General features: G+C 40.8%; 1 protein-coding gene across 3 annotated transcripts in view; it reads right to left on the bottom strand.

Moving 5' to 3' along the window:
- The window catches only part of LOC148878005 (uncharacterized), a 33,861-nt gene that overhangs the window by 1,148 nt on the left and 14,517 nt on the right, over nucleotides 1-18,196 (bottom strand). The gene's annotated exons all lie outside the window — the stretch shown is intronic.

Below are 18,196 nucleotides of genomic sequence, written 5' to 3'. Positions count from 1 at the left end.
GTGTTTATATTTTGATTTATAATTTTATGATCAGTGGAATGCAAAGTTTGTTGCAGAAAGAAATATAATGTTACATAATCATAGTCTCTCAAATTCTAAACCTGTGTGATCTCCACTCCCATCCTTACCTAGCAGTCATAAACCTGAGTCAGCAAGCTATGGCTAAATGAAAGTATAGGCACACTCTTTCCTTATTCTTCTTATGCATTTAGGTGGAATAAAATGAACTTCTGATAGCTATAGTATTTTTTCTCATAATCTATTTACTCCATGCTATGGCGAATATCATCTCAGTAGTCCTGCTTATGTTTGTCAGTTGGCTTGCATTTCTATGGGAAAGAGGAAAAATTAAAATGTAATACATCTAATTAACTTCTAAAATTGTTTTTATCATTTTGGATCCTAGTTCTGAAACCTTTACCCCATTTCTAACTAAACTTTATTATGATGTATCATAGAAAGCATGGCAATTGATACTGTGTATGGTTTCTTTGGACAGAATGCTGAGTTGTAACTTGTCATTTTGATCTTGAGGATGGTCAATTTCTGCATTTACTTTAATTAAAGATATGAAATCCTGTTAAATTCATCACAGAGAGGCATATTATGGTTCCAGAATTTGACAGAACTCCCACATGGTGTTTTTGTTGGATAGTTTTGTATGCCATTAGCTTCAAACAGAATGATGTACATTATGAGTTTATTGTAAATGAATAAAAGTACATATTTGATTCATGTTCCCTTGGTATGTTTCTGTATAATACTCTTAAATTGGACACTTAATGAGACTCGTGTTAGTTTAGAATGTTCACAGCCAGTGGGTCGGTCTGGGGAGACCTATCCTGATAAGGCTGACACTATTGTGCCACCACGTCGGTTGGGGTGGCCTGTCTCAGCTGCCAGGGTGAGACCCTAGGCACATACAGTGTAGGATTAATTGAATCTTTGAACTGGATCAGATTTCCAGTATTGCCCTGGACGTTGGAGATTGATAGGCAAAACTGGAAAGTTACACCCGACCCCTAGACTCGATTATGATATTGCACTAGGAATTGGATTGGACTGTCTTTGATGTACCAATCAGTGAGATCCTTAGTGGGGGTCAAAACCTGGGTATGTTGGGACAGTCTGAAAATTCATCTGAGTGGGTGATCATAGTGACGGGATCAGACCATTTGTCGAACAAAGGTAATGATCGGGGATGCACTCTCACTGATGGAAACCAAGACTGCTAGCAGCCGATTTCAATCGTTGAGATTTGTTTTGCAAAGTATATTTTATATGAGATATAAAAGTATATATATATATATATATATATATATATATATATATTATGGTTTTTAAAAGGTTAGCAAAAATGTTTTAATTCCCGGGATCCATATAAGTAGAGAGTGCAACACTGTTCCTTGCAACCGAGAGAGAGGTCCTCTCTTGTCGGATAGTATGATCATTATGGGCTGAGAGGTTAAGTGTAAGACCATTGAGGATAATACCTGATGGGCTAATCTTGCATCTGCCCACAATCCCTAGGTGTTACATGGTGGCCTGGCCCAGGAACCACTTAGGGCAAGTGTTGGGCCCATAGAGCCCATTTGATGGGTTTCAGGGGGTGCATTGTCCATAATAGTGTATTCGACCAGGCCTTGTAACAAAGGCTGGGCCGAGCCCATGTAGCCGATGTGTAGATCAATGCTTGGGTCCCATGCCATACAAGGAATCCCAACTAGACAGCAGTTAGGAAGGTTAAGTGAGCACTTGAGCTTAATGGACCTAAAGCCCATTTTGAACTGGACTTATTTAATAAGATAAATATGAGCGAATTCTGAGATGGATCAATAGATAGGATAGGGTCTTAACCCTATCTAGTCAGAGAGTCCAGATGTGAATATGATTCAGATCTAGAAACCTCCTAATGAGATTAGGAGAAGCCTGATCTAATCTACAGATAAGATAAGAGTTTATCCTTATCACCTAAAGAGAGGTCTGATCCAAATATGATTTGGATCAGCAGCTCCTAATTGGATTAGGAGCTGATCCTTTGGGTTTACAAAAGGAGGGGGTGGCAGCCTTTAGAAGAATCACATAATCAGATCCTCTTCAGAGCTGAAATCACAGAAAAAATATTTCTACAATCCCTGCAAAGATCTTTCTTGCCACCTCCTTCCTGCAGTCACCAGTCATCTTGTTCAATCTCCAATTGTGGGAGAAGTCAAGATTCGATCTTGACATCAGTTCTTAGAGAAAGAATTGATAGAAAGTTGTGCTCACGTGCCATCCTGTTGTTTTTGCGAAGGACAGAGTTCATGGAGAAGAATAATACTGATTCTGCTCCATCCTGCATTGCACTATCTTCAGTGGGAGCAGTCTTTGGATCCTTCCTTGGGCGTGAACACATTCGTTGGGAGATATTATTTCTCCGTATCAGGTATAATCTTCTCCTACTCCTTTTGGTTCAGATCTGGTTTAGTTTATGGTTCAAGATTGATCATTGAAAATATGATTTTCTAAATAGGGAATGCGATACCCAATTGAAAGGGAGAGAAAAATTTTTGAAATTCGCCCCTTTATTCCTCAAAATTTGGGTGTCCATACGATAGATCTCTCATCCCTTCAATGGTATCAGAGCCATGGTTCAAATCTTGAACCAATCAGATCTGAACCTGCGTAAATGGGCAGAAGGCGTTCTACCCAATTTGTGCAGATATGGGTTTTGGAAATTTGTTCCCAAAATTATGGGCGAATAATCTAAAATTAATTTTTATATAAATCTGATTATTATTTAGAATCATTCTTTATAATTTTCTTGATTTATGGGTTGTTCGTACAAGAAGAGATCGAAATCTTGATTTGCGCAAGGAACCTGCGATTTTGCAATTTTTGGATTACTTTATTACATTTGGTCTGTAAAATAATTTTTTTTTATTTTTTAGACTGAATGTATAGGTATTCGATTTGATGTAATTATTAATAGAAATTGAGATTTCTATCTATTTTAATTTTGGATCAAAGAAGGTGGCGCGGAGAAGGAGATTTCACAGATGGGAGAATCGCAATATGCAATTTGCAGTTTATGAAACTGCAACCTGTGATCTAACCTCTGTTTTGCAGGATGGATTGTGCGAACAGCCCTGTTTGACTGATTCTTGATTTTCTTTTATCAGTATTTAATTTCAAATTATTTTCTTAAATTAAAGATTTAATTAAAGATCAAACCCTAGACCCATTCGAACCAAAATTGGTTCAAATTGTTTGGACCAAATCTAGGGTTCGATCTAGGTTGAAAGTCAACCCTATTTTTTTTCCCACTAATGGGCCTGAGGATTGATATTTAATTAAATGGTTAATTCGGCCCAACCTGTAAAGGGGCAGTTTTAAATGGTTAAAACTACTAAAAGCCCACTCTGCAGATAAAGCTATATGAGCCGAATCCATCAACCCTAATTCGACCCATATACCTAGATAATATTAATGGTTAATGTTATGGATTTAAAATGGGCTTCTAATGGGCTTTACAGATAATTAATTGATTGGATCAATTTATCCTTACATGTGATGTATGTATGTGTGATGTGCTGCGTACATGGGCCATAAGTGCTTGGCCCATGCGCAATCGACAGTGGTTCTTGCGCACACCATGACAGAATGCACATCATTGCCATGATGTCCCTTTTGGTCATTGGATGACCTCCCTCAATGGTGGGCCTCACACCTCATGGAGAGGTTATGTGTGGGACCCTAGCCGTTTTGGGCCCACCGAAATCTGACTTTATGAAAGTCAGTGGGAGCCACTTGGGTTTGACCTAGATCAAACTAGGGCATAATTAACTGTTCCCTCCAACTAATATGAGTGCAAGTGATAGGGAGATTCATATGATGAACTCTCTAAAGACCTTCCATCATTAGCATGAGGATGGGTCCTTCAGTAACGAGGAAACACACCAAAAAATGGGCTATCCATTTGCTGTTGGGCTTGTTTGAATGTTTCATAAGATGATAGGGGCGTCATAGACCGATGTGGAAGGGGTTTCACCAGAAAATGGGAACTCTCTCATGGTACCTTGGCGTTCACGAACATGATGGGTAAGCATTCACTGGACAAAGAGGTTTACCTGAAAACAACTCTGAACCTCGTCTGATAGAGGCCAAAGGGAAAGCTCATGTGATGAGTGGATATGATCCTTCACAGAAAGGTGGTGGGGTTATGCAACTAAAATAGTTGGCTCCAAGCACCATATGTGATTTCCCACATTTCCAGAGACAATTCGTAATCTCCGTCACTGAGAAAGGAGGGAAATCTCGGAGATGAATAAATGAAAATGAAACGTAGATTAAAATCCATATCTATGTAATGAACATGAATCGAATTAGGTTGTGGACTGATGTTTGCTCTTTTATCAGAAAATGGCAAACGGACAATTTGCAAAATTGCTTGATGACAACAAGCTGAAGGGCCCAAACTATGCCGATTGGTATAGGAACCTTATGTTGGTCTTAACCTTTGAAAAGTTGGATAAGGTAGCCAAGAATCCTGCCCCGGATCATCCGGGAGATAGGGCTTCTGAGGCCCAGAGAAGAAAATACCAAAAATGGAAGGAGAAAAACTCCCTTACCCGCTGCTATATCATTGCCTCCTTGAACAACCCAATTCATAGGCAGTTCGATCAGATCGAACTTGCTAAAAACGTAGTGGACAGTCTCAAAACAATGTACGAAGAGCAAAATCGTTCTACTCGGCAGAAGGTCTTGAAGCAATTCATGACCGCGCAGATGTCCAAGGGCCAACAAATTCACGACCATTGTCTCCGGATGATGGGTTATATCAACGAACTGGAGGCTCTTGGATCTGGGCTATATCTGGTAACACAGATCGATGCTATTCTCAACTCTCTGTCTCCATCCTTTAATCCATTCATCATGAACTACAACATGAACAAGATGAACGTCAGTTTGTTGGAACTCAGCAATATGTTGTAGAGAGCCGAAGAATTGATTAAAAAGGATGAGTCCATTGCCATACTTGTTGAAACTAGCAAATCGGGCAAAAAAAGGAAGGCAAAGAGAAAGCCCCAGAAGAAATCTGCCAAACCCAAGAAGCAGAGGAATGACAAGACATCAGATGCCTGTCACTTCTGCAAGAAGACCGGCCACTTGAAAATGAACTGTCCTGCTTACTTGGAATCCAAGAAAGGTAATCTCAAAACTTGTGTTATAGAAACCAACTTGTTGGTAGCTTCTGCGTCCTGGTGTATTGACTTTAGGGCTTCAACTCATGCGTGTAACTCATTGCAGGGGTTCAAGGTAAGCAGAAGGCTGATTGAAGGAGAAGTCACGCTCTACTTGGGGACTACTGCAACTGTTGTAACCACGGCCATAGGAACCGTGGAGTTACTTTTTAGAGAATAAACTATTGTACTGAAAGATTGCCTTTATGTACAAAATTTAAGAAGAAATTTGATTTTTGTCTCAAAATTATGTGCAGATGGTTATTCTGTCTTCTTTAGTAATACGATTACTATTTGAAGAAATAACAAATTCATTGAAGGGAAAGGAAATCCATCATATGAACGCCCAAGATTGCGGAATAAAGGGGGCGAATTTCAAAAATTTCTCTCCCTTCAACTAGGAATCGAATTCCCTATTTATAAAATCATATTTTCAAAGATCATTTTTGAACCATAAACTGAATCAGATCTGAACCAAAAGGAGGAGAGAAAGATAATACCTGATACAGAGAAACAATATCTCTCAATGGAGGTATTCACGCCCAAGGTAGAAACCAAAATCTGCTCCCACTGAAGATGGCGCAGTGCAAGGTGGAGCAGAATCAGCAGTGTCCTTCCTAAGAACTTGATTCTTCCTAAGAATCACCTGAACGACTTGTGAATACAACTCCTACCAATCTTTTCTCCAAAAGATTGAAATCAAGATCCAATCTTGATTTCTCCCAAGGAATGGACATCGAACTGCAATAGGCAACGGCTGCAGGAAGGAGGCAGCTAGAAAGAATTTGCAGGGTACAGAATTCTCTCCTCTGTGATCTCAACTCTGAAGACAAGACATGAGTCTGTTGGATGTTGTCTTGGATATCTAAAGGCTGTCGCCCCCTGTTCCTTTTATAAACTTAAAGGGATTAGCTCTTAATCCCATTAGGAGTTGCTAACCCAAATGATATCTGGATTAGAAGTCCCTTTAAGATAAGGGATAACCCTTATCTTATCTGTAGATTAGATCAGCCAGCTCCTAATCTAATTAGGAAGTTTTCAAATCTAAATCTCATTTAGATCTTAGACTCTCTGAGAGGATAGGGTGTGGGCCCAATCCTATCAGCTGATCTTATCTCAGAATTCGCCCTTTAAAGATTAATCAAATTAGCCCGGTTCGAAATGGGCTTAAGGCCCATTCAGGGTTATGTATTCATTAAGCCTTCCAAACTGCTGCTCAGTTGGGCTTCCTTGTATGGCGTGAGACCCAAACATTGATCTACACATCAGCCACATGGGTTCAGCCCAGCCTTTGTTACAAGGCCTGGCCAAATACACTGTTATGGATAGTGCACCCCCTGAAACCCATCAGATGGGCTCTATGGGCCCAACACTTACCCTAAGTGGTCCTTGGGCCAAGCCACCTTGTAGCACCCGGGGAGTGTGGGCAGATGCAAAATTAGCCCATCAGGTATTATCCTCAATGGCCTTACACTTAACCTCTCACCCCATAATGATCATACATTACCCGACAAGATAGGACCTCTCCCTCGGCTGCAAGGAACAGTGTTGCACTCTCTCAAATATGGATCCCGGGAATTAAAACCTATTTGCAAACATTTCGAAACCATAATATCTATACTTTTATATCTCATATAAAATATATTTTGCAAAACAAATCTCAACGATTGAAATAGGTTGTCGGCACTCTTGGTTTCCATTAGTGAGAGTGCATCCCCGATCATTACCTTTGTTGGTTTCCATTAGTGAGAGTGCATCCCCGATCATTACCTTTGTCTGACAAAGGGGCTGATCCTGTCACTATGATCACCCACTCAGATGAATTCTCAGACTGTCCCAACATACCCAGGTTTTGACCCCCGCTAAGGATCTCAATGATTGGTACATCAAAGACGGCCCAATCCGACACCTAGTGCAGTATCATAATCGAGTCTAGGGGTCGGGTGTAACTCTCCTGTTTTGCCCATCAATCTCTAAGGTCCAGGGCAATACTGGAAATCTGATACAGTTCAAAGATTCAATTAATCTCACACTGTATGTACCTAGGGTCTCACCCTGGTAGCTGAGACAAGTCACCCCAACCGACTTGGTGGCACCACAGTGTCAACCTTGTCAGGATAGGTCTCCCTAGACCGACCCACTGTCTGTGAACATTTTAAATTAACACGAGTCTCATTAAGTGTCTAGTTTAAGGGTATTACACAGAAACATACCAAGGGAATATGAATCAAATATGCACTTTTATTCATTTACAATACTCATAAAATACATCATTTTGATTGAAGCTAAGGGCATACAAAATTGTCTAACAGCTTGCACTTGCACTTAGGTCCAATCAAGTACAAGCTGGAGTCCCATGCTTTCGACGTGTTTCTCAAACACTTTCTGTGATAGTGGCTTTGTCAATGGGTCTGCTACATTTTCCGCTAACGCCACTTTCTGAATCAGGACGTTCCCTCTACCAACAATCTCCCGCAATACGTGGTACTTCCTCTCGATGTGCTTCGACTTCGAGTGGGCTCGTGGCTCCTTAGCCTGAGCATTGGCTCCATTGTTGTCACACAACAACGGGATGGGTGATGTGCTGGATGGAACTACTCCCAACTCGTGAATGAACTTCTTCATCCACACGGCTTATTTGGCAGCCTCACTTGTGGCAATGTACTCGGCCTTGGTCGTGGAGTCTGTAGTGGACCCCTATTTGCTGCTTTTCCCGCAAACAGCACACGATCCTATCGTGAAAACATATCCAGATGTAGACATTCTATCATCTGGATCCGACTGGAAATCGACATCTGTATACCCTTGGATCTGTAGTGAACTACCATCGAATATTAAACAAAATTCTTTTGTCCTTTGAAGGTACTTAAGTATGTTTTTCATAGCAGTCCAATGCTCCTGCCCTAGGTTAGCCTGAAATCTGCTTACTACACTTACTGCCTGAGCAATGTCAGGGCGAGTGCATAGCATGGCATACATGATGCTCCCTATGGCAGAGGCATAGGGAACGTCCTTCATGCCATCAATCTCCTTAGAAGTCTTGGGAGACATCTTCTTGGAGAGAGTGACTCCGTGCCGGAAAGGAACATTTCCTTTCTTGGAGTTTTTCATGCTGTATCTTTTGAATATTTTGTCAATGTAGGCAGATTGGGATAATCCTATTATCCGCTTCGATCTATCTCTATAGAGTCGAAAACCCAGTATATAGGAGGCCTCTCCAAGATCTTTCATGGAGATTGTTGTGAAAGCCATACTTTCACGGTAGTCAACATTCCTACATCATTCCCAATGAGTAGAATGTCATCTACATACAGAACCAAGAAGGTAACCTTATCTCCACTGTACTTCCTGTAAATACAGGGTTCATCCGGATTCTGCTCGAAGTCAAACGATTTGACGACAGAGTCAAAACGGATGTTCCAAATTTTAGAAACTTGCTTAAGTCCATAAATTGATCTATTAAGTTTACATACCATGGTTTCCTGAGCCGTAGCTATGAAGCCTTGCGGCTGCTGCATATAGATATCTTTAGTAAGATCTCCATTTAGGAATGCCGTTTTGACATCCATTTGCCAAATCTCATAATCATGGTATGCTGCTACAGCTAGTAGGATCCTAATGGATTTAAGCATGGCCACAGGTAAAAAGGTTTCCTCATAATCGATGCCCTCTTTCTGAGTGTACCCTTTCGCCACGAGACGAGCTTTGAAGGTCTCAACCTTACCATCGGGGCCCTTCTTCCTCTTGTAAATCCATTTGCAACCGATTGTTTTTACCCCAGAGGGAGGATCTACTAGAGTACAGACTCCATTGGTCTCCATTGTGTCCATCTCTGCTCTAATGGCCTCCACCCACTTCTGGGAATATATGTCCAACATAGTTTCCGCGTAAGTCACGGGATCCTCCTCACTAGTCAAGGTTTCCACCAGGTAACTATCCTGGTCATAACCATAACGGACTGGTGGCCTGGATACCTGAGTGGATCTTCTAAGTTGGTCACTACCTAGAACTTTTGGGACATCTCCCACTGCTCCTGAGCTCTCATCATCAAGAACAATTTCCTAACGATGTGTGTCCAGCATATAATCGATCTCCAAGAACTAGGCATTTCGACTGCAGAACACTTTCTGCTCACTTGGGTCATAGAAAAGGTAACCTACAGAGCCTTTTGGGTAGCCTATAAATAGGCAACGACTGGTCTTGGATTCCAACTTGTCTACACTCATTCTTTTAACGTGTGTTGGACAACCCCAAATCTTCAAGTGTCTGACATTTGGTTTCTTTTATGGTCCAAAGTTCATATGGAGTGTTCGGAACCGATTTGGTTTGGAACCCGATTCAGCACGTAAATCGCAGTCTCTAATACATAACCCCAATGGAGGTGTTGACTGAATCACCAGGTTGGTACAGAAAAACAATATCTCTCAATGGAGGTGTTCACGTCCAAGATAGAAACCAAAATCTGCTCCCACTGAAGATGACGCAGTGCAAAGTGGAGCAGAATCTGCAGTGTCCTTCCTAAGAACTTGATTCTTCCTAAGAATCACCTGGACGGCTTGTGAATACAACTCCTACCAATCTTTTCTCCAAAAGATTGGAATCAAGATCCAATCTTGATTTCTCCCAAGGAATGGAGATCGAACTGCAATAGGTGGCGGCTGCAGGAAGGAGGCAACTAGAAAGAATTTGTGGGGTGCAGAATTCTCTCCTCTTTGATCTTAGCTCTGAAGACAAGACTTGAGTCTGTTAGATGTTGTCTTGGATATCTAAAGGCTGGCGCCCCCTGTTCCTTTTATAATATATATACTTTTATATCTCATATAAAATATATTTTGCAAAACAAATCTCAACGATTGAAATCGGCTGCCGGTAGTCTTGGTTTCCATCAGTGAGAGTGCATCCCCGATCATTACCTTTGTCCGACAAAGGGGCTGATCCTGTCACTATGATCACCCACTCAGATGAATTCTCAGACTGTCCCAACATACCCAGGTTTTGACCCCCGCTAAGGATCTCATTGATTGGTACATTAAAGACAGCCCAATCCGATACTTAGTGCAGTATCATAATCGAGTCTAGGGGTTGGGTGTAACTTTCCAGTTTTGTCCATCAATATCCAAGGTCCAGGGCAAAACTGAAAATCTGGTCCAGTTCAAAGATTCAATTAATCCCACACTGTATGTGCCTAGGGTCTCACCCTAGTAGCTGAGACAAGTCACCCCAACCGACTTGGTGGCACCACAGTGTCAGCCTTGTCATGATAGGTCTCCCTAGACCGACCCACTGGCTGTGAACATTCTAAGCTAACACGAGTCTCATTAAGTGTCTAGTTTAAGGGTATTACACAAAAACATATCAAGGGAACATGAATCAAATATGTACTTTTATTCATTTACAATAAAGTCATAAAGTACATCATTTTGATTGAAGCTAAGGGCATGCAAAACTGTCTAACATTCATCGCATATGGAGAACTGGAGAACGGTCTCTATGTTCTACATCATTCTCTAGAAGCTAACATAACCGAAACTACGTCGGCTGAAATCCCCAAGAAGAGAGCCCGAGATATCGTTAATCCCACGTGCCTGTGGCATTACCAACTTGGCCACATCGGTGTTGACTGAATCACCAGGTTGGTAAAAGATGGTCTTTTGGATTTTCTAACTGTAGAAGATCTTCTCACTAGTGAGCCTTGCTTGCAAGGCAAGATGACGAAACAGCCATTTAACGATAAGCCTGAAAGATATACAGGCACACTTGACCTTATACATACTGATGTATATAGTCCCCTGAGTGTTAAGACACGGAATCAACACGTGTATTTCATCAGCTTCACCGATGATTTTTCACAATATGGTTATGTGTACCTAATGAGACATAAGTCTGAATCCTTTGAAAAGTTCAAAGAGTTCAGACAAAAGGTCGAAAAACAGTTAGGGAGAGAAATTAAAACCCTTCGTTCAGATCGAGGTGGCGAGTATCTCTCTAACGAATTCAGAGACTACTTAAAGGACAATGAGATAGTATCACAGCTAACTCCTCCTGCTACACCACAACGGTGTTTCAGAGAGAAGGTATAGGACCTTATTGGATATGGTGCAATCAATTTTCATACACTCAGAGTTACCCACAAATCGTGTTGAATCGGGTTCCAACCAAATCGGTTCCGAACACTCCATATGAACTTTGGACCGGAAAGAAACCAAGTGTCAGACACTTGAAGATTTGGGGTTATCTAGCACACGTTAAAAAGAACGAGTGCAGACAAGTTGGAATTCAAGACCAATCTTTGCCTATTTGTATGCTACCCAAAAGGCTCTGTGGGTTACCTATTCTATGACCCAAGTTTTGAGCAGAAGGTGTTCTGCAGCCGAAATGCACAGTTCTTGGTAACCGATTATATCTTGGACACCCATCGTCAGGAAATTGTTCTTGATGAGAGCTTAGGAGCAGTGGGAGATGTCCCACAAGTTCCAGGCAGTGACCAACCTAGAAGATCCACTCGGGTATCCAGGCCACCAGTCCGTTATGGTTATGACCAGAATAGATACCTGGTGGAAACCTTGACTAGTGAGGAGGATCCCGTGACTTACGCGAAAGCTATGTTGGACATAAATTCCCAGAAATGGGTGGAGGCCATTAGAGCAGAGATTGACTCAATGGAGACCAATGGAGTCTGGACTCCGGTAGATCCGCCCTCTGGGGTAAAAGCAATCGGTTGCAAATGGATTTATAAGAGGAAGAAGGGCCTCGATGGTAGGGTTGAGACCTTCAAAGCTCGTCTAGTGGCGAAAGGGTACACTCAGAATGAGGGCATCAATTATGAGGAAACCTTTTTGCCTGTGGCCATGTTTAAATCCATTAGGATCCTACTAGTTATAGTAGCATACCATGATTATGAAATTTGACAAATGAATGTCAAAACTGCATTCTTGAATGGAGATCTTACTGAAGATATTTATATGCAGTGGCCACAAGGCTTCATTGCTGCAGGTCAGGAAAACATGGTATGTAAACTTAATAGATCCATTTATGGACTTAAGCAAGTTTCTAGAAGTTGGAACATCCGCTTTGACTCTGTTGCAAATCGTTTGACTTCAAGTAGAATTCGGATGAACCCAGTGTTTACAGGAAGTACAGTGGAGATAAGGTTACCTTCTTGGTTCTGTATGTAGATGATATTATACTCATTGGGAATGATGTAGGAATATTAACTATGATGAAAGTATGGCTTTCACAGCAATTCTCCATGAAAGACCTTGGAGAAGCCTCCTATATTGGGTTTTCGACATTATAGAGATAGATCGAAGCGGATAATAGGATTATCTCAATTTGCTTACATTGACAAAATAATCAAAAGATACAGCATAGAAAACTCCAAGAAATGAAATGTTCCTTTCAGGCATGGAATCACTCTCTCCAAAAAGATGTCTCCCAAGACTTCTAAAGAAATTGATGGCATGAAAGGCGTTCCCTATGCCTCTGCCGTAGAGAGCATCATGTATGCCATGCTGTGCACTCGTCTTGACATTGCTCGGGCCGTGAGTGTAGTAAGCAGATTCCAGGCCAACCCAGGGCAGGAGCACTGGACTGCTGTGAAAAACATACTTAAGTACCTTCGAATGACAAAAGAGTTTTGTCTAGTATTCGACGATAGCTCACTATAAATCCAAGGGTATACAGATGTCGATTTCCAGTAGGATTTAGATGATAAAAAGTCTACATCTGGATATGTTTTCATGATAGGATCGTGTGCTATTTGCTGAAAAAGCAGCAAACAGAGGTCCACTACAGACTCTACGACCAAGGCCGAGTACATTGCCACAAGTGAGGCTGCCAAAGAAGCCGTGTGGATGAAGAAGTTCGTTCACGAGTTGGGAGTAGTTCCATCCAGCACATCACCCATCCCGTTGTGTGACAACAATGGAGCCAATGCTCAGGCTAAGGAGCCACGATCCCACTCGAAGTCGAAGCACATCGAGAGGAAGTACCACGTACTACGGGAGATTATTGGTAGAGGGGACGTCCTGATTCAGAAAGTGGCGTCAGCGGAAAATGTAGCAGACCCATTGACGAAGCCACTATCACAGAAAGTGTTTGAGAAACACGTCGAAAGCATGGGACTCCAGCTTGTACCTGATTGAAACTAAGTGCAAGTGGAAGCTGTTGGACAATTTTGTATGCCCTTAGCTTCAATCATAATGATGTACTTTATGTGTTTATTGTAAATGAATAAAAATGCATATTTGATTCATGTTCCCTTGGTATGTTTTTGTATAATACCCTTAAACTGAACACTTAATGAGACTCGTGTTAGTTTAGAATGTTCACAGCCAGTGGGTCGGTCTGGGGAGACCTATCCTGATAAGGCTGACACTGTTGTGTCACTAAGTACGTTGTGGTGGCCTGTCTCAACTGCCAATGTGAGACCCTAGGCACATACAATGTAGGATTAATTGAATATTTGAACTGAACCAGATTTCTAGTGTTGTCCTGCACCTTGGAGATTGATGGGCAAAACTGGAAAGTTACACCCAACCCCTAGACTCGATTATGATACTACATTAGGTGTTGGATTGGGCTATCTTTGATGTACCAATCAGTGAGATCCTTTGCGGAGGTATGTTGATCATAGTGACTTGAGTATATATATACTCAAAACTTGGGTATCTGAGTGGGTGATCATAGTGATAGAATCAGCCCCTTTGTTGAACAAAGATAATGATCGGGGATGCACTCTCACTGATGGAAACCAAGACTGTCGGCAGCCGATTTCAATCGTTGAGATTTGTTTTGCAAAGTATATTTTATATGAGATATAAAAGTATATATATTATGGTTTCTAAAAGGTTTTAATTCCCGGGATCCATATAAGTAGAGAGTGCAACAATATTCCTTGCAGCCGAGGGAGATGTCATCTTTTGTTAGGCAATGTATGATCATTATGGGCTAAGAGGTTAAGTGTAAGATCATTGAGGATAATACCTGATGGACTAATCTTGCATTTACCCACAGTCCCTGGGTGTTATAAGGTGGCTTGGCCCAATGACCACTTGTTGGGCCCATAGAGCCCATTTGATGGGTTTTAGGGGGTACACTGTCCATAATAATGTATTCGGCCAAGCCTTCTAACAAAGGCTGGGCCGAACCCATGTGGCTGATGTGTAGATCAATGCTTGGGTCTCACGCCATACAAGGAAGCCCAACTGGGCAGCAGTTAGGAAGGTTAAGTGAGCACTTGAGCTTAATGGGCGTAAAGCCCATTTCAAACTGGACTTATTTAATAAGATAAATATGGGTGAATTCTGAAATGGATCAGCAGATAGGATAGGGTCTTAACCCTATCCGCTCAGAGAGTCTAGATGTGAATATGATTCAGATCTAGAAACTTCCTAATGAGATTAGGAGAATGCTGATCTAATCTGTAGATAAGATAATGGTTTATCCTTATCACCTAAAGAGAGGTCTGATCCAAATATGATTTGGATCAGCAACTCCTAATCGGATTAGGAGCTGATCCTTTGGGTTTACAAAAGGAGGGGTGGCAGTCTTTAGAAGAATCACATAATCAAATCCTCTTCAGAGCTGAAATCACAGAAGAAAATTTTCTGCAATCCCTGCAAAGATCTTTCTTGCCGCCTCCTTCCTGCAGCCGCCAATCATCCTGTTCTATCTCCAGTTGTGGGAGAAGTCAAGATTCAATTTTGACATTAGTTCTTTGAGAAATAATTGATAGAAAGCTATGCTCACGTGCCATCCTGCTGTTTCTTGCGAAGGAAAAAGTTCTTGAGAAGAATACTGTTGATTCTGCTCCATCCTGCACTGCACCATTTTCAATGGGAGCAATCTTTGGATCCTTCTTTGGGCGTGAACACCTTCTTTGGGAGATTATTTCTCCGTATCAGGTATAATCTTCTCCTACTCCTTTTGGTTCAGATCTGATTCAGTTTATGGTTCAATATTGATCATTGAAAATATGATTTTCTAAATAGGGAATGCAATTTCTAGTTGAAAGGGAGAAAAAATTTTGAAATTCGCCCCTTTATTCCGCAAGATTTGGGCATCCATACGATGGATCTCTCATCCCTTCAGTTTTTTGTTCTATTTTCCCAATATTGATAATCAGTCTCCATTTCATGCTTGTATACTATTGTATTTCTTTTTCTTCAGGTTGAAGTTTCCAGTTATATTTCCATAGAAGTCCAAGCTAATAAAATATCACTTGAGAGCTCCTCATTGGGTTTGGATTGCCCTTTGTTCCTTTTTTTGTTTCTTTTGTTCCTTCTGCAATTTAAAGAAAGAGTAAATATAGCTGAGCTTGGTACAATATTATGTATCTGAGACAAAATCCTTGATCCTTGTATTTTTTTTTTTTTGAAGATAAATAAAAAATATAATTTATTGAAAAATAAAGCAAGGTACATTCACTAGGTGACAAGGAGTCACCGACCAACATACAAATTGTATTCCAGCAATTAAAACAACAAAAAGATTCTAGAGTAAGGTGAAAAGCAAAGGAGACCTAATGGAAATAATAACAATTAGAGTGGCACATTGGTTGAAGTCCTTGAATACATTCTTAAATGTGTCAACGGATAACTTCTTTAGGTGGAAGGAAGTGGCTCAATCTTGCTCATCTAAGTCCATCAGCAATTACCATTGGTCTCCACTGGAAAGGGTACATCAAACTTAATTTTGGTGGCAGTAGTATGTAAACCAAGTTTATCAGGTTTTGATGGGGATTGAAGGCAAGATTCTAGCTTTGTACTCAGGACCAGCTGGGGAGGGAGATTCCCTTAGAGCAGAAGTATTGGCTCTGATGGAAGGTGTTCAAAGGGCTAAAGATCTGAGTATTAGAAAGATGGTTGTTGAGGGAGACTCAAGACTGATAATAAGCTGGTTGCAAGGCAGGGAATCAAAGCTATGGATATACAGTAATGAAAAAAAGAAAGTCAGATGGCTGACAAGAGATATGGAAATCTCATTCAATTGTATTAAATGTGGTGTTACATCTCCCAACACAGCTGCAAAATTTTCTTTACTAGGCCCTCAAATTCTGGAAGAAGTAACACCCAACCAATAATCCTTGAGCTGATCAATGCCCCTAACTCTTCATTGCTAGAAGATAGTGTCTTATTGATAGGTTAGTTGTCTTAAGAGTCATAGTATTTTTAAAGAGTCATATAGAGTGTTATTGGAATTTATTGGAATTTTCATAGCTCAAAGATTCAATCATGTCATTTTTATTTCAGCCTATTATTCAGGCGCCAAACTTATCCATTTTGCATGGCTATTGTTTTGTCAGATAGGTTATCTAGTTTTCTACCCAATGAGACCAAGTCCTTCTAAATCTGGTGTCTTTTAAGGAAGTTGTAGCTATTTTACATGTGTATCAGTCTATGACGAGACTTGGGTCTTTCTATTTCTTTGGGTCAATCATAGAGTGAATTTTCATTTCTTCAATTTTTAGTAGGACTTGTTCAATATTTTGAGTATTTTAGGATTCAATCTTTCTTAGAGTGTCCCTACGGGAACTATTGCGTTATCTTAGTTTTGAAGCAATTAAAAGTTGTTTTGTGACAATTTTTTAATTGAAGTTTAAGTCTGTAAGGGGAAACTCTAGTGATTCCATGAATTGAATGACTGTAATTGGAATTGAAAAGTTAATTAATCGAATGAAGAGTTTCTTTTAAAGCTATTTGCGAGTAATATTTATAAAAAAAGTTACTTGTGAGTAAGAGTATGATATTCTTGAAAGAATGGTAGAATCCATCTAATGGACACCATAAAGGTTGCGGAATGGGTGGGCGAATTTCAAAAAATTTCCTACCTTCTCCCAACTGGGAATCATATTCCCTAAGTTTAGAATACAATATTCAAGGATTCTACTTGAACCATAATCAAACCAGATCTGTACCAAAAGATAAATGGGAGGAATATACCTGATCCGGAGAAACAGTATCTCCCAAAGTTGGTGTTCACGCCCAAAGAATGCTCCAAGATCCATTCCTGCTGAAGATGACACAGCTGTAGATGGAACAGAACCAACAGGGTGCGTCCTACACACTGGATCCTTCACAAGAATCCTCTGGAAACACTAAACACTGAATCCTTTTAGTCTTTGTTGCAAGACTAATGTCAAGAACAGATTTCTTGACTTTCTTTTTCTGCAAAGATCTAATCTTGCAAAAACAGATGGCGGCGAGTGGAGGAGAACTCTAAAGGCGAAAGGGATGAACAACCTTTTTCTTTTTCTGGAGTATGAATGAGATCCTATCTCAATTCGCAGGAGATATCCTATGTATCTTCAAGGTGGTTCGAAATCTGATATTTCTCTTTTTTTTTTGTTAGGGTTTCTCCTCCTTTCTTCTTGATTAAGAATCCTCCTAATTATGAGTTATCCCAATCCAAATCAGTATTTGGATAGGGGATAATCTTAATCCTATCTGTAGATAAAGTTAGCTTACTCCTGATCTTATTAGGAGGTTACCAGATTCAAATCTAATTTGAATTTGGTCTCCAAGAGTGGATAAGGCTAAAGGCCCAATCCTTTTACTAACATTAATCTCAGATTTGCCCCAAGGATGGGTGATCATATCAGCCCACCTCGAAATGGGCTTCTGGCCCATTAAGTGTTCAGTGTCTAATTACTTTCCAATCTACTGCCCAGTTTGGCTTCTTTGTATGGCGTGGGACCCAAGCATTGATCTACACACCAGCCACATGAGTTCGGCCCAGCCGAATTCACTGAAAAACTCAATGAACCCCTTGAGTCCATCATATGGACCCTATGGGCCCAACACTTACATTAAGTGGTCCCTGGGCCAAGCCATCTTATAAAAACCCAGGGACTGTGAGCAGATGCAAGATTAGCCCATCAGGTATTATCCTCAATGGTCTTACACTTAACCTCTCAGCCCTTGATGATCAAGCACTGCCCGACAAGAGAGGACCTCTCTCTCGGCTGCAAGGAA

This window comes from Nelumbo lutea, chromosome 1 (assembly GCF_056320005.1).
Source record: "Nelumbo lutea isolate HS-2025 chromosome 1, American lotus-T2T, whole genome shotgun sequence".
In the NCBI taxonomy this organism is placed as follows: Eukaryota; Viridiplantae; Streptophyta; class Magnoliopsida; order Proteales; family Nelumbonaceae; genus Nelumbo; species Nelumbo lutea.
The sequence above is the reverse complement of the archived record's forward strand: the minus strand, read 5'-3'. Positions and strand labels throughout refer to the sequence as shown.